Below are 16,117 nucleotides of genomic sequence, written 5' to 3' on the forward strand. Positions count from 1 at the left end.
CAGATTCTGTCACTCTGAAAGAAACATACGAGAACATCCATGAATGCATGGCTATGAGTTCCTTCAACTCCCTCGAGAGCCGAAAACACTTGTGCAAACGCTAACTACTATTCCTCAGCAGAGAACAGAAAAGACAAGCTTCTTACCCGGTTTAAATAGTTTTGCGAATGCATCCTACCCAGCACATCCAGCTTCTTCGAAGAATTGAAGGCATTCCAACCAAATGCATGTTCCACATCCACTGAGAATAGGGATGAGGCAAACGCAGCTTTCATTGAGAAATCCTCACAATGCGCGCATTCAGCTCCCTCGAGAACTGAACGTGCGTACTCCTCACACGTGCACAAACACACCAGACGCACACTTCCTGAAAACGCTTGGCAGAGCAATTCATCATGATATTCATGTTGCACATACTCAAACAAACGGATCCTGAAGACAAAGAAGCTGAAGACGTGTACTCTAAGTGCCCTTTTAGACTCATGTCGCTCTAGAGTGACGTCACGACCTGTCGCATGCCAATGTCATTTTCACATTTGAATCACATGCTTCAGACACTGGTCATGCTGATGCGTTCCCCAAAGTGTCTTCGGACACAGTGCAAGTTCCCATTTGAAAGGTAACTTTACCTTTAAAATTAGCAGAATTTGCAACACCAAAATGTTCAATGAATTAACAGTGCAAAGACAAACAAATGTTTGCGTTTGCAAGACATAAAACACACACAGATGTAGTGAAAAAACAACACTGGCCTGAAACTATTTCAAATTGGTCACAGGGTTATCCTTATTATTGAGCCCTATTATAGACTAAATTATTAGATTTACCATAATGTTTCTAAAAAAAAACCCAGATAACACTTATGTGACTCATATATAAAGTTGATTTGTCTCTCATAAATTCTTTCTCTTTTTTTCTTAGATACTGTTTCATCCGGCTCCTACATTCGTTACCAGTTTTCTGTGGTTAATGTATGTCATCCTAATGTCCCATTTCTGTTTGTTTGTTTTTAGATGGAATTACATTTTATGTCCAAAAAGCAACGTTTATATATATATATATATTTTTTTTTTTTTTTTTTTTTATGGGATCTATTACAAAAATCTGTAGTGATATCTGATATTTTTCTGCTGGATCAGGATGTCTTGACAATGCATGTTGCTCACAATGGCTACACGGATCCAAACAGCTTAAAGTTTGAGAACATAACAGTGATGGGAGTGAGCGCGGCTTCCGCCTCTGTGCTCGTGTCGGACGGCATCACTACAAACGCTCTGTCGGAGTCCCAGGTTAACTACGATACAACCAAGAAGGTAATCATAGTTTTAAAATAAAAGAGTTTTCTATTCACCACCAAAGTCAATATGAAACAGTGTTTGTGACCAGTTTTACTGATTTTGAATGAAATAGGATATTCAACACCCTACAGAAATGGGTATAATGCACATTGAGACCAGGAATATAAAGTAAATAGGGTCCATTTTTATTTAAATCACTTTGGAGGATGTTATTGCCTCTTCAAATATTATTGCATGATATAAAATGTAGCTAGAATAACAGAATGAGCAGATATTGTATGAATCATATCATGTTTGCTTTGGACTCGTCAAAGTCCTCTAGTCTAAGTCAAAAGCAACAGGCATATAAATTGACAGAAACTTCAATCTAATACTTCCTTTAAACGCCATGATTTTCTGTTGTAATGACAACACAAGGTCGCACTGACTTTGGTCTTAATCTATGCATGACACAATGTCAGCTCCTGTAATTTATGGCAGGTCCACCAACTAACGCAAAAAGACTCTGTGAAACACAACAGTATTTGTCATTTCTGTTATTTCCATACTTTAACTAGAGGATAAGATTCTGACATGAATACACCTGCTGTCTTTTACGTGGTATACTGTATAACATTGGGTGTTTGTGGTCTGCTAGGTGATGTATCTGAGAAATCTGGAGCTGGAACTGGGGAAGGACTACACAGTAAACTGGGAGGCCAAATACCCAAACTCTAGGCACTTCGACTGTCACCCTGAAGCAGGTGCCGATCAGGACAAATGTAAAGCCTGCAGCTGCACCTGGAAGGTCTGAGAGAGAAAATATTCAATGTAACAGGGCGGACATCCTCCGTCTACAATCCATGGGGGAGTAGACCCGCTCAAGTTGTTCAATTAAATGAAAGTATAGGCCCTGGTGAGGTACACGGTCTCTTTATTTCTTTAAAAGGAATCAACAACATATATAAACATTAGTTAAAAAAATACCAAACAAAATAACCCTACACAGAATACAAACAAGATGAAGGGGCCGCAATAAGGGGGGGCCAGATTGATTTGGTTAGACAAAGTCTTGGACTGGAAGTAACAGTCTCTGCTATGAGACTGTTACTTCCAGTCCGTTACTTCCAGTCCAAGACTTTGTCTAACCAAACCCGGTGTAACCCGGGAAAAAATGTAACACACAACCAAATGTAATACGCCAAATGTAATACACAACCATCAAATCAGTCAAAAGATAGTGCTATCACTGCATCACACCACCTCCTAATAAGGGAGATATGGTTGCATCCAGTACAAAGCCCCCTAAACAGCCAAACAAAATAATAGTAAAAATAATAATTACACTATACAATACAACTCCCCTGAGTTACTGGCAGAAAGGCAGAAGATATAATCAAATCACAGGGTATGTGACAATTCTCCAAAGGCAATGGCTCCAACAAACCTGAAGAAAATGTAGATCCCAACCCAGTGTGACAAATAGCAGGAACAAACTTTAAAGTACCAGCTCGAACTAGAACAGCAGGTCCAGGACGAACCCAAACGCGGCCAACCAACCCCGTCTCCAGGACACAGTCAAGCTGTCTGCATTCCGCCATTGCCTTCTTCCATTCTTTTCCTGAAGCTCGTACCCCTATATGTTGAAACAAAAAATCTCCATGCTGTATAAATAACTCTTGATAACACTGATTGATCACGTTCATTCCTAACAAGCTGGCGATCCGGCCATGCTGCCCCTGACCCCACAATCCCTCTGGATTCTTAACTACTAGAATTCCCATACCAGGAAGTAATCTACCCAATACTTGGACAGCCACCTCCAAGTAGCCCAAATATGGGATGGCGAGACCATTAGCGGCCTTTAACTTTAGCCAGTTGCAAGACTGCAACTCTGTTCCCAAAGCCGGCTGAAGATGTTTAAAAAAAAACTGTTCGGTAATCGTGGTCACCATAGAACCGGTGTCAAGCAAGCAAGCTACAGGTAACCCCCAATCATCATTTCTACTGTAAGACAGTTCCATATAAGCTTAATACCATCATGTCCTTTAAACCCCGAAAACTCCCCTTCCGATCCCTGGGCACCAGCACCGGAGGGTTCTAGTTTTCCGAGTGATCAAGAGTTGCTCTAGATGTAACATTGGACTGACTTGAACTTCGTGGGCCATCCCCTCCAGCAACATTCTGAGATGACTTCAGATCTACCTTGCAAAACCTAGCAATGTGACCTGCTTTATTGCAACGAATACATACAGGTTTAAGATCTGGCTGGTAGGGAAAATTAGTACCACTTGGACGCACATCATACCTCTAAGGAAACACTGGTGGTTCAAGATGTCTCATGATGGAGTCTAAGGCCTGGGACACACTGGCTGCGTGGCGTGAGCGTGGCGTTTCGGTTGCGTGGCGGCTGAGTCGTGTTTTCTGTGTCTTTGCACACCAGAAGCGTGTCTGACGCGGCGCTGCTGCTGCTAGGTGATGTGCAGGGAGGATGTATTGTGGAAGCCCTATACTTCATGTTAAGCATAAATATAAAGCCTACTGATAAAGACACTGTCAGCAGTATTGACTGCAAAATAGACTACATAATATTTCGTTCTGTATTGACAGGTGCAATATTTGAAAATTGATCATTATTTATTTTTAAATTATATGTATATCTGAATTTATGTCAAAACCTAGACTTTCAACCATCAAAATGTAATTTATTAATATTTATTCGTGTACAAAATAACATATAAACACATTTTCCTATTCTATTTTGCCTGGAAACGCTTCCAACACGCTTGCGTGTCGCGTGAAAAATAGGAGTCGGTTCTATTTCTAGCATGCACGCGTTTTCCTGAGACGCGCGTATCACGCAGGCAGTCTGCAATCTCTAACCTGTTAACATGGGAGCCGAAATAAAAACGGACACGCCACGCAGCTGAGACGCTTACGCCACGCAGCCAGTGTGTCCCAGGCCTAATTGTGCTTTTTGCTTACGCAAGCACTCCTTTAATTCTGTTAACTCATCTACTGACTGTATTTCAGCTAAATTTTTTCGAATCTCCCCTGCCCTGCCCTGAACACTATATGAATAAGCACGGGGCCTTTGACTAGCCATGCGTTCTCCTTCTACCCACTGGATAGCTTTGGTACGAATATCCAAAAAGGAGGCAGAAGGATCCATACGTACCCTTCGCTTTAACTCTCATCTTAACATGCTATCCCTAACATGCTCAATAAACTGGTCCCTAAGAACAGAATCAGGATTGGCAAAACATTGTGGATCTCTTCGCTTAACTCCCTCAATAAGGGACATAAGGGCATGAGAATATTCCCTCAGCGATTCTCCCTCCATCTGTTTTCATTGAAAGAACTGAGTCTGCAGCCCTATGTAAGATTTAGAACAAACATAGGTCTCCCAAAGGATTTCTTTCTGCAGGGCTCAGCCATAAACACACAGTATCGCTCGGTTACCACCGGAAGAGATGGTATAGACACAGGAGTTGGTAGAAAATTAGTCAAAGGAATAGGCACCGAAGAAGGGCCCTCCAACAAATCATTAGCAGGGGCAGCTACTACTGTCTGGGAGGTTTCTTTTCTAAGCCTGGCATTTTCTGACTGCAATTGTTGTACCAATTCAGTTAATGCCTGCAATTGCGCTGCCATTAGCTCTGACATACTGTAATAAAGCAAAGAGACAAAAAAAAAAATAATAATAAGGATAATTTGCATATGTCTACCACTTCAACCACTGTTTTTCCCAGTACACAACACCATATAACAAACAAACAGAAAAAAAAGAAAAACCGTGCACCATACACCCACGGCCTTAGTACTATAATCCTGCCGAATATGCCAAATGTAACAGGGCGGACATCCACCGTCTATAATCCATGGGGGAGTAGACCCGCTCAAGTTGTTCAATTAAATGAAAGTATAGGCCCTGGTGAGGTACTCTTTATTTCTTTAAAAGGAATCAACAACATATGTAAACATTAGTTCAAACAAATACCAAACAAAATAACCCTACACAGAATACAAACAAGATAAAGGGGCCGCAATAAGGGGGTGCCAGATTGATTTGGTTAGACAAAGTCTTTGACTGTTAGAAGAGACTGTTACTTCCAGTCCTTTTAGTGCAACCCGGGAAAATTGTAACAAACGTGCCAAATGTAATACACAACCATCAAATCAATCAAAAGATAGTGCTATCACTGCATCACACCACCTCCTAATAAGGGAGATATGGTCGCATCCAGTACAAAGCCACCCAAACGGCCAAACAAAACAATAAATAAATAAATAATTACACTATACAATACAACTAACAAAAATCAACTAAATAAAAAGAAAACAAATAAACTATACCATATTCAAATGACAAAACCAACCAAAACGAATCCAAACAAACATAGTTGTAAATAAACCATAAATACTGGGAAAAACAGTAGTTTAGTCTAGTGCACCATTAGCTGCCAGATGAATCTGCCAAAAAGATGATACACATTCAGCAAATCTACATTTGTACACTATTAAAATATACAAATAACATTTGGACCATACATTTCATTTATACATCTTTCTATAAAATACAAAACCACATAAAACATCTCATTACCTCTACAATGTGTCTTATACTGAACATGTCATATCACAAGTCACAAACGTGATGCCGAGCTTGTTAGGCTACTACAACACATACAAAACATACATGCTCAAGAACAACAATACTCTGCTTTTTGAGTATAATAAAATCAAACGACCTACCCAGGAATTGTCAGCAACATGAACGGGAAACTGAACGATATGAAACGTACAGCTCCAAGTGAATTACCGCGATGCCAGGTTTGTTGCTACAACACATCCAAAACACACATACTAAAGAACAAACAATACTCTGCTTTTTACACATAATAAATCAAACGACCTACCCGGGGATTATTGGCAACATGAACAGGTAAGCGTTACCCTCAGCGTGCAGCAGCTCTTCACGCTTGCAGCAATGCCACACCAAACAAACATGTGCGTGTCTCCCACACTATTGTGCCACGCACCCTTTAACTCGCTTAGGCGGAAATTGGATGCATTCTGCCGTGACGACAGTCACGATAATAAAAAAATTATAAACACTGCCAACCCACTACATCAATATCATTGTTTTCAAAGACGCTGTTTGATCTGAAGTGTAATAATGTGATTAAACACATTGTCTTTCATAGCCTTCAGATATTCCCAAGGAGCCCTGGTGTTATTACGCTGAGACCCACGGCTACGTCACCAGCAACATGTTTGAAACAGCAAGCGACATCATTGTAGATATAGAGCGCAATATCGATTTCCCATGTCAGCGTTCTCAATCTCGAGACGTCAGCAAGCTCCGTGTGGAAATCACATACCTAAGTGGAAAAAGCCTGCACTGGAAGGTATGCTTTTCTAAATTTAGGATTAAGACCAAGACAATGGGGCTTTCGTACCAGTTAGTTCCAGGAACTTGGTTCAATGAAAAAGCCACCAGGGTGATTCCCTGAGAACTAATGGTTTCCTCAGGAACATTTCTCTGGTTACATTCGCACCACCAGTAGGAACTCTGAAGTGACGTAAGCTTGTTGTTGTGACTTTTATTTTGAATGTGTGGCGGACCTTTATTTTGACAGCACTGAGTGAGAACGCCTAAGCATACAGTGTTCGCATTCTCACTGTTCATTAGTTGCTTTATAAAGCAACAGGCATATAAATTGACAGAAACTTCAATCTAATACTTCCATTAAACGACAAGGTTTTCTCATCAAAAAGCCATCTGAAAATACCCAATTCTCAGAAATGCATAAGCAAATTTGACATTTGGTGAACGTATCTAATCAAAGTGAAAAAAAAGCTGTGTGGTTGATGTCCAGTGTCTCTAGCTGAGCAGAAGTACATAATTATGTTTGGCTTGGTCCCCTCAAAGTTGCGTTGGATTTTCTCATCAGCGTAAAGGTTAAGAGGCCCCTTTATCACTGTTTTCCATGTTCACAGAGTTAGTTTCTGGAGTAAATAAACAGGCTATAATCTGTTAGCGTACACTGCTTTTTAAAACATGGCGGGTGCCTGTGTTTCACGTGCGTTCGGATAGTTCCTATAGCGCTGGTTTAGACCCGACTCTAAAGTAGGAGCTAAATTAGTTCCTCCAAAAGGAGTTCCTAGAACTAAAATTGTTATACATAGCTTATATATATATATATATCAGACTAATTAATGTCATTTCATTAATAGATTGGTGTGCCAAGAGTGACATTAGTCTTCACTTAGACTGAGTTAAGCAAGAGTCTTGTGACAAATTATAATAGGACATTATAGCCATAAAAAAATCAAAGTACTTGGATACTTAAGTACATTAGAAGGCAAATACTTTTGTACTTTTACTCAAGTGAATGTTTAAAGGCAGCACTTCTACTTTTACTTGAGTAATATTTTACCTTGAGTATCTTTACTTTTACTCAAGTACATGGTATGTGTACTTCGTCCACCACTGAATAAGTATTAGTTGTAGTCGTTTAACATTCAGTTAACAACCTGGGAGAAAAATTCACTACACTAGTAAGCTCAGTTAGAAGTATGTGGTTGTCTTTATGTTCAGACAGATACATGGATTACAGCATGAACACCAGTTAACCTAAGTACATATAAAATGTATGAAGGTGAGTTTTGCGACTTTGAAGCGAGTCACCAGAAGCTTCCCACAGGTCTCCTGGAGGTCTTGTTCTTTTGTCAGGATACAGGTATTCAAGAGCTCCATAGCATGGTAAGTGGAGTTTCACCTTGTTGGACTGGGGACTATCAGCTGGCACCCTAGCTTGTCTTTGATGAAGTCTGAAGCTTGTGTGCTTCTGTGTTGCTTGTTCCAGAGTGCCTGGCATTTGCCAAGCGTTGATCTTGATACTTTTTTAAAGGCTTCTGTTTGGGTCAAAGTACCCTCAATGTCTCTTGTTGCAAACAGGTTGAGGGTGTGGAGGTGTATCGCTGATGACTGTAGTCTTCTTCTGTTTCATTTAAGATGTCTGTGACATGTATGAAGACAGCGTGTGCCTCCTCTTCTTCCTCAACCTCCTATTCTCTTTCTTGAATGGTTCTGTGAACTTCTGCAAAGACACTGAAAGCCTTCACAAGATTTGAACCATTATCTGTGGTTGTAACGGTCACCTTGTCTTTTATGTTGAAATCTCTGTGCACGTCTTCCTAAGCCAAAACATCCCCTATGATCCTGCGACAGGCTAATGCTCCAGAGCAGATGCTTATTGTTTCTTGGATGGTCACCCCAAGGAAGCTTCTGTTGTTTGATTACCACGCATCTGTTGTGGTACATACATGGTTCTGTTTGGACAAAGTCTTAGACAGTGTGCTTTTCATTGCATTCTTCCCAATGTTTTCCTGGACATCAAATGCCTGGAGGGTAAAATCTCTCTGAATAAATCTGTGTACTCTGGTCTCTCCACAGTGTGAGAGAGACACAAAATCTTAAATGATTTGGCACGAGAAACACTAATATAAGTGCCATGTTCATCTGAAAATATTTTTTGGATTTAATAAGGGAAAACCTGAAAAAAGGAAGCTAGCTAGTGGTTAGCTGTTGACAAGTGCTAGCTGGTGTTTGCAGACTGTACTGAATTGCGATGGTTGTGTTAGCTAGCTTATTTGGGAATCACCTGAATGTGTGTTCTCAAATTCATGTTTGAGTCTTCAAAGATGAGAGCAGCTTATTTTTGGGGTGGCACAATAAGCACCTGAAAACACAAGTTTTCTCTGTTGTCTCAATCAGTATCATGTACTTCTCGAGGTATGGCCACGGCGACTCCCCCCTCGGGATCAATCACTCTCCTTTCACCCTCTGCCATATTTCCATAAAATTAATTTCTCGCGCGCAGAAGGTGGCGGTAATGCACCAAATGCTGGTTGCCAACCACCGTAAAACACAAAGAAGAAGAAATCACCATCATACGGAAGTATTTCTGTAGTATACACAGGTCCGTGTATGGTGGTGGCATCACTTACTGATCCAGGATCAGTGATCCTTAGCAGTTGTATTTCCGATTTGAGCTTAAGGTTCAGAAATGCTTGGGAAAATGTAGCTTGTGTGGATGCTACCGCACAACTTGATCGACAAAAGAGCTTTCGCTACTGAAAAGCTATTTGATTCAGTGTCGCTACCACCACGTTATTGAGAAATGTACTTAAACTAGTTAATGCGACGCTACTGCCCAACACTGCATTTCTCACTAGCGAGGTAATAACTGCGCTGTTCTTGAAGCAGATAAACTTACAGTTTTGCTATTAGTAGAGACGCTGCTGCCGAACACTGTTGAGAGACGCAAAGACACGCCTATTCTTTCTCTGTGAGCTGAGGCGACACATTGAGTCACAGGGATGATGTCATCCTTTTCTCTTTTTTTCTCTTAGATGTGACCTTCCTGCCGACTCCGGCTCTGACCTACCACACCATCGGAGGAATCTTGGACTTCTACATGGTGGGATGGGACCCACTCCAGAAGCTGTGGTTCAGCAGTACACTGAGGTGTGCATGTGTGTGTGTGTTTGTGTTATTCCTGGATTGATGAGGTTTAGCAGCTGGAGTCTCTCTCATTGCCCACAGTGCACTCAATCTAAGCAGCATACAAAATAACATTGGAAAACTCACATGCATAAATGAAATAAATAAATATTTATCTAAAGGAAGCTTGCTTGTAACATAGACAAGGCACCATTAGATTATCTTAAGCCACTTCAATATTTGTGTTATGAAATGTATTTGCATAAAATGTAAAATATTTTTCTCTCAGTTTGTGCGTTTTGTTTGACAGATGATCGGCCGCCCGGTTCTTCCAGCCTATTGGTCGCTTGGATTCCAGCTTTGTCGCTACGGCTACGCCAACGATGCGGAGATCGCAGATCTTTACAATGACATGAAAGCTGCTAAAATTCCTTAATGTAAGCGATCTCATCTTTTAGTGTGTGCATGTGTGTCTTTCATTCTCCATGTAAACGCAACAATAAACAGTTTTGTAACTCTCACCGATCTTCAGAACTTGCATTAGAATTTCAGGAATATTGTATTTCACGCTGTAAATACCTCAACCACTTATTCTGCAGTGATGTGCAACTTCAATGATGATAACACAACGAATCATTAAGTTTATCTTTTCATAAAAATGCCATTAAAGTAGTATTTAGAATTGTTCATACTTTGAGTGTATATGTGTGTAACATCTGTGTGTTTATATGTATAGGGTGTTCTGACCAGCGTGGTTCCCACAGACGGTCTGGCCGAGGTTGACTCTGGGTCTGGTGAAGGTGTGGGGTGTAACAGCGCTCGTCACTCGTGTTACACTGAGCGTGACTGGACAGCCCGACGCCGACTTGCCATTCATATACAACGCTGAGGTCAGACACTTCATGCAAACATACACTACAGCTTCATACTGTTTGAAACACTCATAAAGTTATCAGGGGGGAAATGGAATCTATTTAATTTAGTCATTTTTTGTAATAAAAAAAAAACTGTAAATTTATCATAATATTTAAAAATGTAAAATATTAATTAAATATAACAATTAGATGCAATAGTTATTTAATAAATGTAAAAACATATATATATGTAAGTTTAAAAAAAGTGTGAAAGAGGTGAGGCGGCTCCGCCTGTCTCCATGCGTTTGTTTGCAGCGTATGTCAGATCAGAGATGCCGTTTCCCATTCACTCCAAAACCTTTGATTCTCTCCATCATTTCACCATTATGAGGTCATTCACGGAATTGGCTTACAATCACACATTGAGCGTCAGCGTCAGTTCTGGCAGGCCAGGTAGTCAAGCCGCTGCTTATGCTATTTGCTATCAACACTGTCCCGTCAGCTGATCTGCTCCAGCTGAGCTGCATTAGCTGGTTAACTCCCCTCGCTGCTCAATGGCCAAAGCTCAAACAAGGCGCCCTATTTAAAGCTCATTCACCCTGCTCATACATGCTTGCTGCTCGCTCTGCTGGCTCGCTGCTCGCTTCTGCTGCAATATTGACACAGGACGACGTGATTCATTCTCCATTCATCTCTGAAAATCTTCACGAAGCTAAGTTCCTTTTTAATATTCATTGCTAAAAGCTATCAGTGTGTTGGCAACATCCTTCTTGTTAATGCTATCCGTGTGGCATTTGGGCTTATCTAACTAGTCGTTTTCATAAAAATGCTTATGCGATCATATTGGCTACGTGCGTTATCTGTTGTCATTGGCAACTGATCGCGTTGCTCACGCTGGCTTTTACCACTATGCAGCGCAGATTCAAACAGCTTGCTGTGATAGGAATTCACTTCTGCGGACTGCCTTTTCGGACCGTATACAGCTCATTCTTACGCATTGTGCAACAACTACGGCGGCGACACTCGCTCCGGTTTAACCCTTTAAGCTATGGGGCGGTGGTTTCTGCTGCTTACGAACGATACCTCCTCCGTCCCGATGTTCGGGATATTCTTGACGACCAGAAGCCATGAGCTCAAGTCTCTGATTTGTTTCATTAATAAAACACATTTGATCATTATTTTGCTCGCGCTCTGCTCAGTTAACGCCCCTGAATGCGCTATCAGCTGTTAATTTATTCATCTAGCTCGTTCTCAGAGGTGGATTAATCATCTATCCATAGAGCTTACACTGTAGACTGTCAAACAGTTTAAAGATAGATAATCTAGGTAACAGCATGTTTTAGCTATTGCGGTCTTGATTAGTCATTTCAGTAATTAATTAATATTTTTACTATTATAAATCGCTAAATTAGGGCGGCTCAGTCGACACCGTTCGAGACACTCAATTTTGTTTTGGGGGGAATAGCTCGTGTGGTCAAATAATCATCATCTGTATCACAGAGGATTGCCAGGTGTGGTTTTGTTTGGGGGGATATTTTAGCTCTCACAGTCTAAAACTGTGTGAGTGTTCCCTAATGCTGCTGCTGCTGTCCTCTGACTCTCTGCTATTTCATGGTGCTCATGAAAGGTCAGAGGACTCCCTGAACAGAGCCATACCGCCAAATTTCAATTCAGGAACATCAACCTGTTTGCGATCTATTCAAATAATTCTTAATTATTTTGTCTGTGTGTTCTTGACTTAATGGACCTGACAGAAATGAGTTTAAGCTCTTACAGGGATAGTTTACCCAAAAATGCAAATGTGCTGAAAATTTATTCACCCTGTAAGTGTGCTGAAAATATATGCGACCCAAGATGTACATGAGTTTGTTTCGTCATGGGAACAGATTTGGAGAAATGTAGCATTACATCTCTTGCTCACCAATGGATGCTGTACAGTTAATGAGAGTCCGAACAGCTTATAAAGCACATCACAATAACCCACTCCGGTCCATCACACTGAATATAAAGTTATAACAACATTTATTTTTACTCATCAAAATAAGCAATTTTCAACTTTTTTTTGTAAGTTATACAAGATTCAACTAATATTTTTTTTATGTCAGTTTAATGTCATTTAAGTTGAAATGACTTAAATAGCTGTTGATTGTACTTAAAAATGTAAGGCAGTAAAAAAATAAAAATAAAGTCAAAATCTGCGTTTTTGTAAGAAACAAATCCATCATTAAGACTTTTCAACTTTAAACCGTTGTTTCTGGCTAACATACGAGTCCATAATCCATAATAACACTTCTTCCAATGAAAAAGTCATCTAGTCTGAATCAGCAGACAAATATGCACAAATCAAGTACCATTTACAAGCCAAAACAGTCCTTAACAAATATATAGGTGGATGTTGATGTGAGAGGACAACAGGTGATGGACTTTTTCACTGGAGGAAGCGTTATAATGGATTATGGACTCCATGGTTTGACGTTAAAAACGTCTTGATTGATTTGTGTCATCTTTTCTCTTCACATGAGGTTAGTTGATGGACTGGAGTGGTGTGGATTATTGTGATGTGCTTCATCAGCTGTTTGGACTCTCATTCACAGCACAGGGTCCATTTCTGAGCAAGTGATGTAATGCTCCATTTCTCCAAATCTGTTCCCATGAAAAAACAAACACCTCTACATCTTTGATGGCATGAGGGTGAGCTCATTTCCAGCACACTTTCATTCCGTTAAAGAGGATTTGTATAGTAACTGCTGACCATGAGCGTGTAGTTTAGCTTTCGTTTTGTCTGAAAAACTCTTCCTCTCCCTCAGGTTCAGGAGTTGCAGTTTGATGCAACATCACAATCTCACACCGTTGAAAAGCCTTTCACAATCACCTGGAACGCAGTTTAGACTCGGACACCAGTCTATGGAAAGAGCAATCGCAGGATTTTTTACATTTATTTACTAAGGTTCAGTCAACTAGTCATTTATTTAGCATTTCCACTGAGAGCTTTTTATGGTAGATATCATCTGGATTTCAAATTTGAAAGGATTTCTTCTAAAATCAATGTTTAGGTTTGGATCTCATATTAGAAATAATAGTGGTTGTGTGTCTTTTGGTGAAATTTGGAAGGCTGAATCTTTAATGATGGCATTTGGGGCAGTGGCAATATAATGATAACCATTAATTATCAACAATCACAGCTTTTTAACGAGAAAACCTCTTAGCGGCAGCTTAACGCTCAATTACAGTTTTATGTGATGATACAATAATCAATAATTCATTCTACAGTAAACATGATGATATGGATACTGTAAATTGATTTCTGCTGTTATTGGCTATTATTGAGAGTTGGAGACATGTACAATATTTAGATGCTAGCCAAAAACAATGAGAATTGAGAACTTTTTTATCCGAGTGTGAAGCAGGATGGAGCCGTTCTGATTGAGACCGTCTTTATTTGGGTTTTCTGGGTTTATCCAGAGCGTGTATATGTCTATTTGTACACTGCAGTGTCTAGAGCCGTTCTCAAGACTTTCAATCATCACGGCACATGTGACAATAAAAGTCATTTGATTTGAAAACACCCATCCGGGTTTTTGGAGGAGTGATTTTTATTTATTCTGTCTTAACGTTTTATTAAAATTATATCAAGCTACCATGCTATTAAACTATCATTTACATTTTGTGAATAGCTCAGCATTTGTTAATGATCCTGATTTCTGAATGACGTCATTAATATGTTTGTGGGATGTGTTTGATACTTGTCTTCACACTGTACATTGGTGTCTCTATCTAACAACAAATACCAAGCTTGATTCTAAAGTAACAACCTACGTCAACAAAAACACAAGAATAAACACTAAAAATATAATAATTTCTAGAATTTAATGACATGCAGGAAACTGCTAAAAGAAAGAAGTGAAACTAACAGTAATGCTCTCGTGAGCAAAATAATATCGTATAAACTGTGTTCAGAGCAGATGTGTGTTGAGTAAGTGTGGTTGAAAATTATGCACTTCTGACACTGAAGAACATATTTCACAACCAGTGTCATGTCAAAGTCTGTTTCCCTCTGTTCTTCCTTAGGTTAGTGGTAATGGTTATTAGGGTTAGACAGTTGATGGGAATCATTGGAGAACGTCTCTGGTTACATGCGTAACCTATGTTCTCGGAATATCTGCTCCTCAGATTTCTCTGCCGAAAAGAAACTGTCAGCAGCGCGAGGAGCTTGGCCGCTAACGTAGCGTCTCGTTCCCTATTCAGAGAACATAGGTTACGCAAGTAACCAGAGACGTTCTCTTTCATAGGTTCACTCAACGCTGCGGAAAGCGCAGTGGGAACGGACTACCAAACTCGCCAAGCTAGAGCGCTTTTATAACTGGTAGATAAGAGACAACGACCGAAATGAGTTCAAACAGAAAGAACCTGGGAACCCGGGGTCATGTCAAGATCCAAGCTATAGAACCTTACAAAAGTGTGCGGAGAGGACCAGCCTGCCGCAACACAAATATCCTCCAAAAGTGCTCCTCTGAAAAGAGCTTGAGAAGATGCTACACTTCTGGTGGAATGTACTCTAATGCTAAGAGGTGAAGGCAAGCCACGCACCCCGTAAGCCAACGAGATAGCCTCTGTGACCCAGTGAGAAATCCTCTGCTTTGATGCAGCTGATTTGATCATCACGCAAATCAATATTTAGATGCTAGCCAAAAACAATGAGAATTGAGAACTTTTTTATCCGAGTGTGAAGCAGGATGGAGCCGTTCTGATTGAGACCGTTCTGATTGATTATTGCCACGGCGGCTAGCACCGAAGCAAACCAGAAGCTGGTTAGATTTCCTCCAACCGCCTGAGCGGTCTACATATATCTTAAGAGAACGAACTGGGCAGAGCAAGTTAAGCTTCCTATCTTCCTCAGACGAAAATGGAGGAGGGTGGAAAGCGTTAAGGTTAACTACCTGTGAGCGGAAAGTTGAGGAAAGAACCTTGGGGACATACCCTGGTCTCGGCCTCAAGGAAACTTTGACCAGGCCAGGGGCAAAGTCCAAGCAAGACTCGCTAACAGAAAAAGCTTTTAAGTCTCCCACCCGCTTTAATGAGGACAAAGCTAACAAAAGAGAAACCTTGAGAGTCAGAATCCTCTCCGGAGCTGACTCCAAGGGCTCAAAGGGGGCTTTCGTCAAACACTCTAGGACAACAGAAAGATCCCATGAGGGAACTCTAGGGGAGCGAGCCGGTTCCAGGCGCTTCACCCCACGCATGAAGGCAGAAACTAACCTTAATTTGCCCAGGGGAATCTCATCCAATTCCCTATGCGCTGCAATAGCCGTGACATAAACTCTGAGAGTGGTAGCGGCTGCTCCAGCCGCAAACTTCTCCTGCAGGAATTCCAGTACTGAACCAGCAGGGCAGTTAACTGGGCTCCTATCATGTGCTAAGCACCAAGTCTCAAACACCCTCCATTTGGAAGAATATAATCTACTTGTAGAAGGGGC

General features: G+C 40.7%; 1 pseudogene; it reads left to right on the top strand.

Annotated features, from left to right (window-relative positions):
* LOC130096125 (sucrase-isomaltase, intestinal-like) overlaps nt 1-10,225 on the top strand; it is a 28,567-nt pseudogene extending 18,342 nt beyond the window's left edge.
* The last annotated feature ends 5,892 nt before the right edge of the window (nt 10,226-16,117 follow it).

Source organism: Rhinichthys klamathensis, unplaced genomic scaffold (assembly GCF_029890125.1).
Source record: "Rhinichthys klamathensis goyatoka isolate OS25496 unplaced genomic scaffold, OSU_Roscu_1.1 h1tg000011l_1, whole genome shotgun sequence".
In the NCBI taxonomy this organism is placed as follows: Eukaryota; Metazoa; Chordata; class Actinopteri; order Cypriniformes; family Leuciscidae; genus Rhinichthys; species Rhinichthys klamathensis.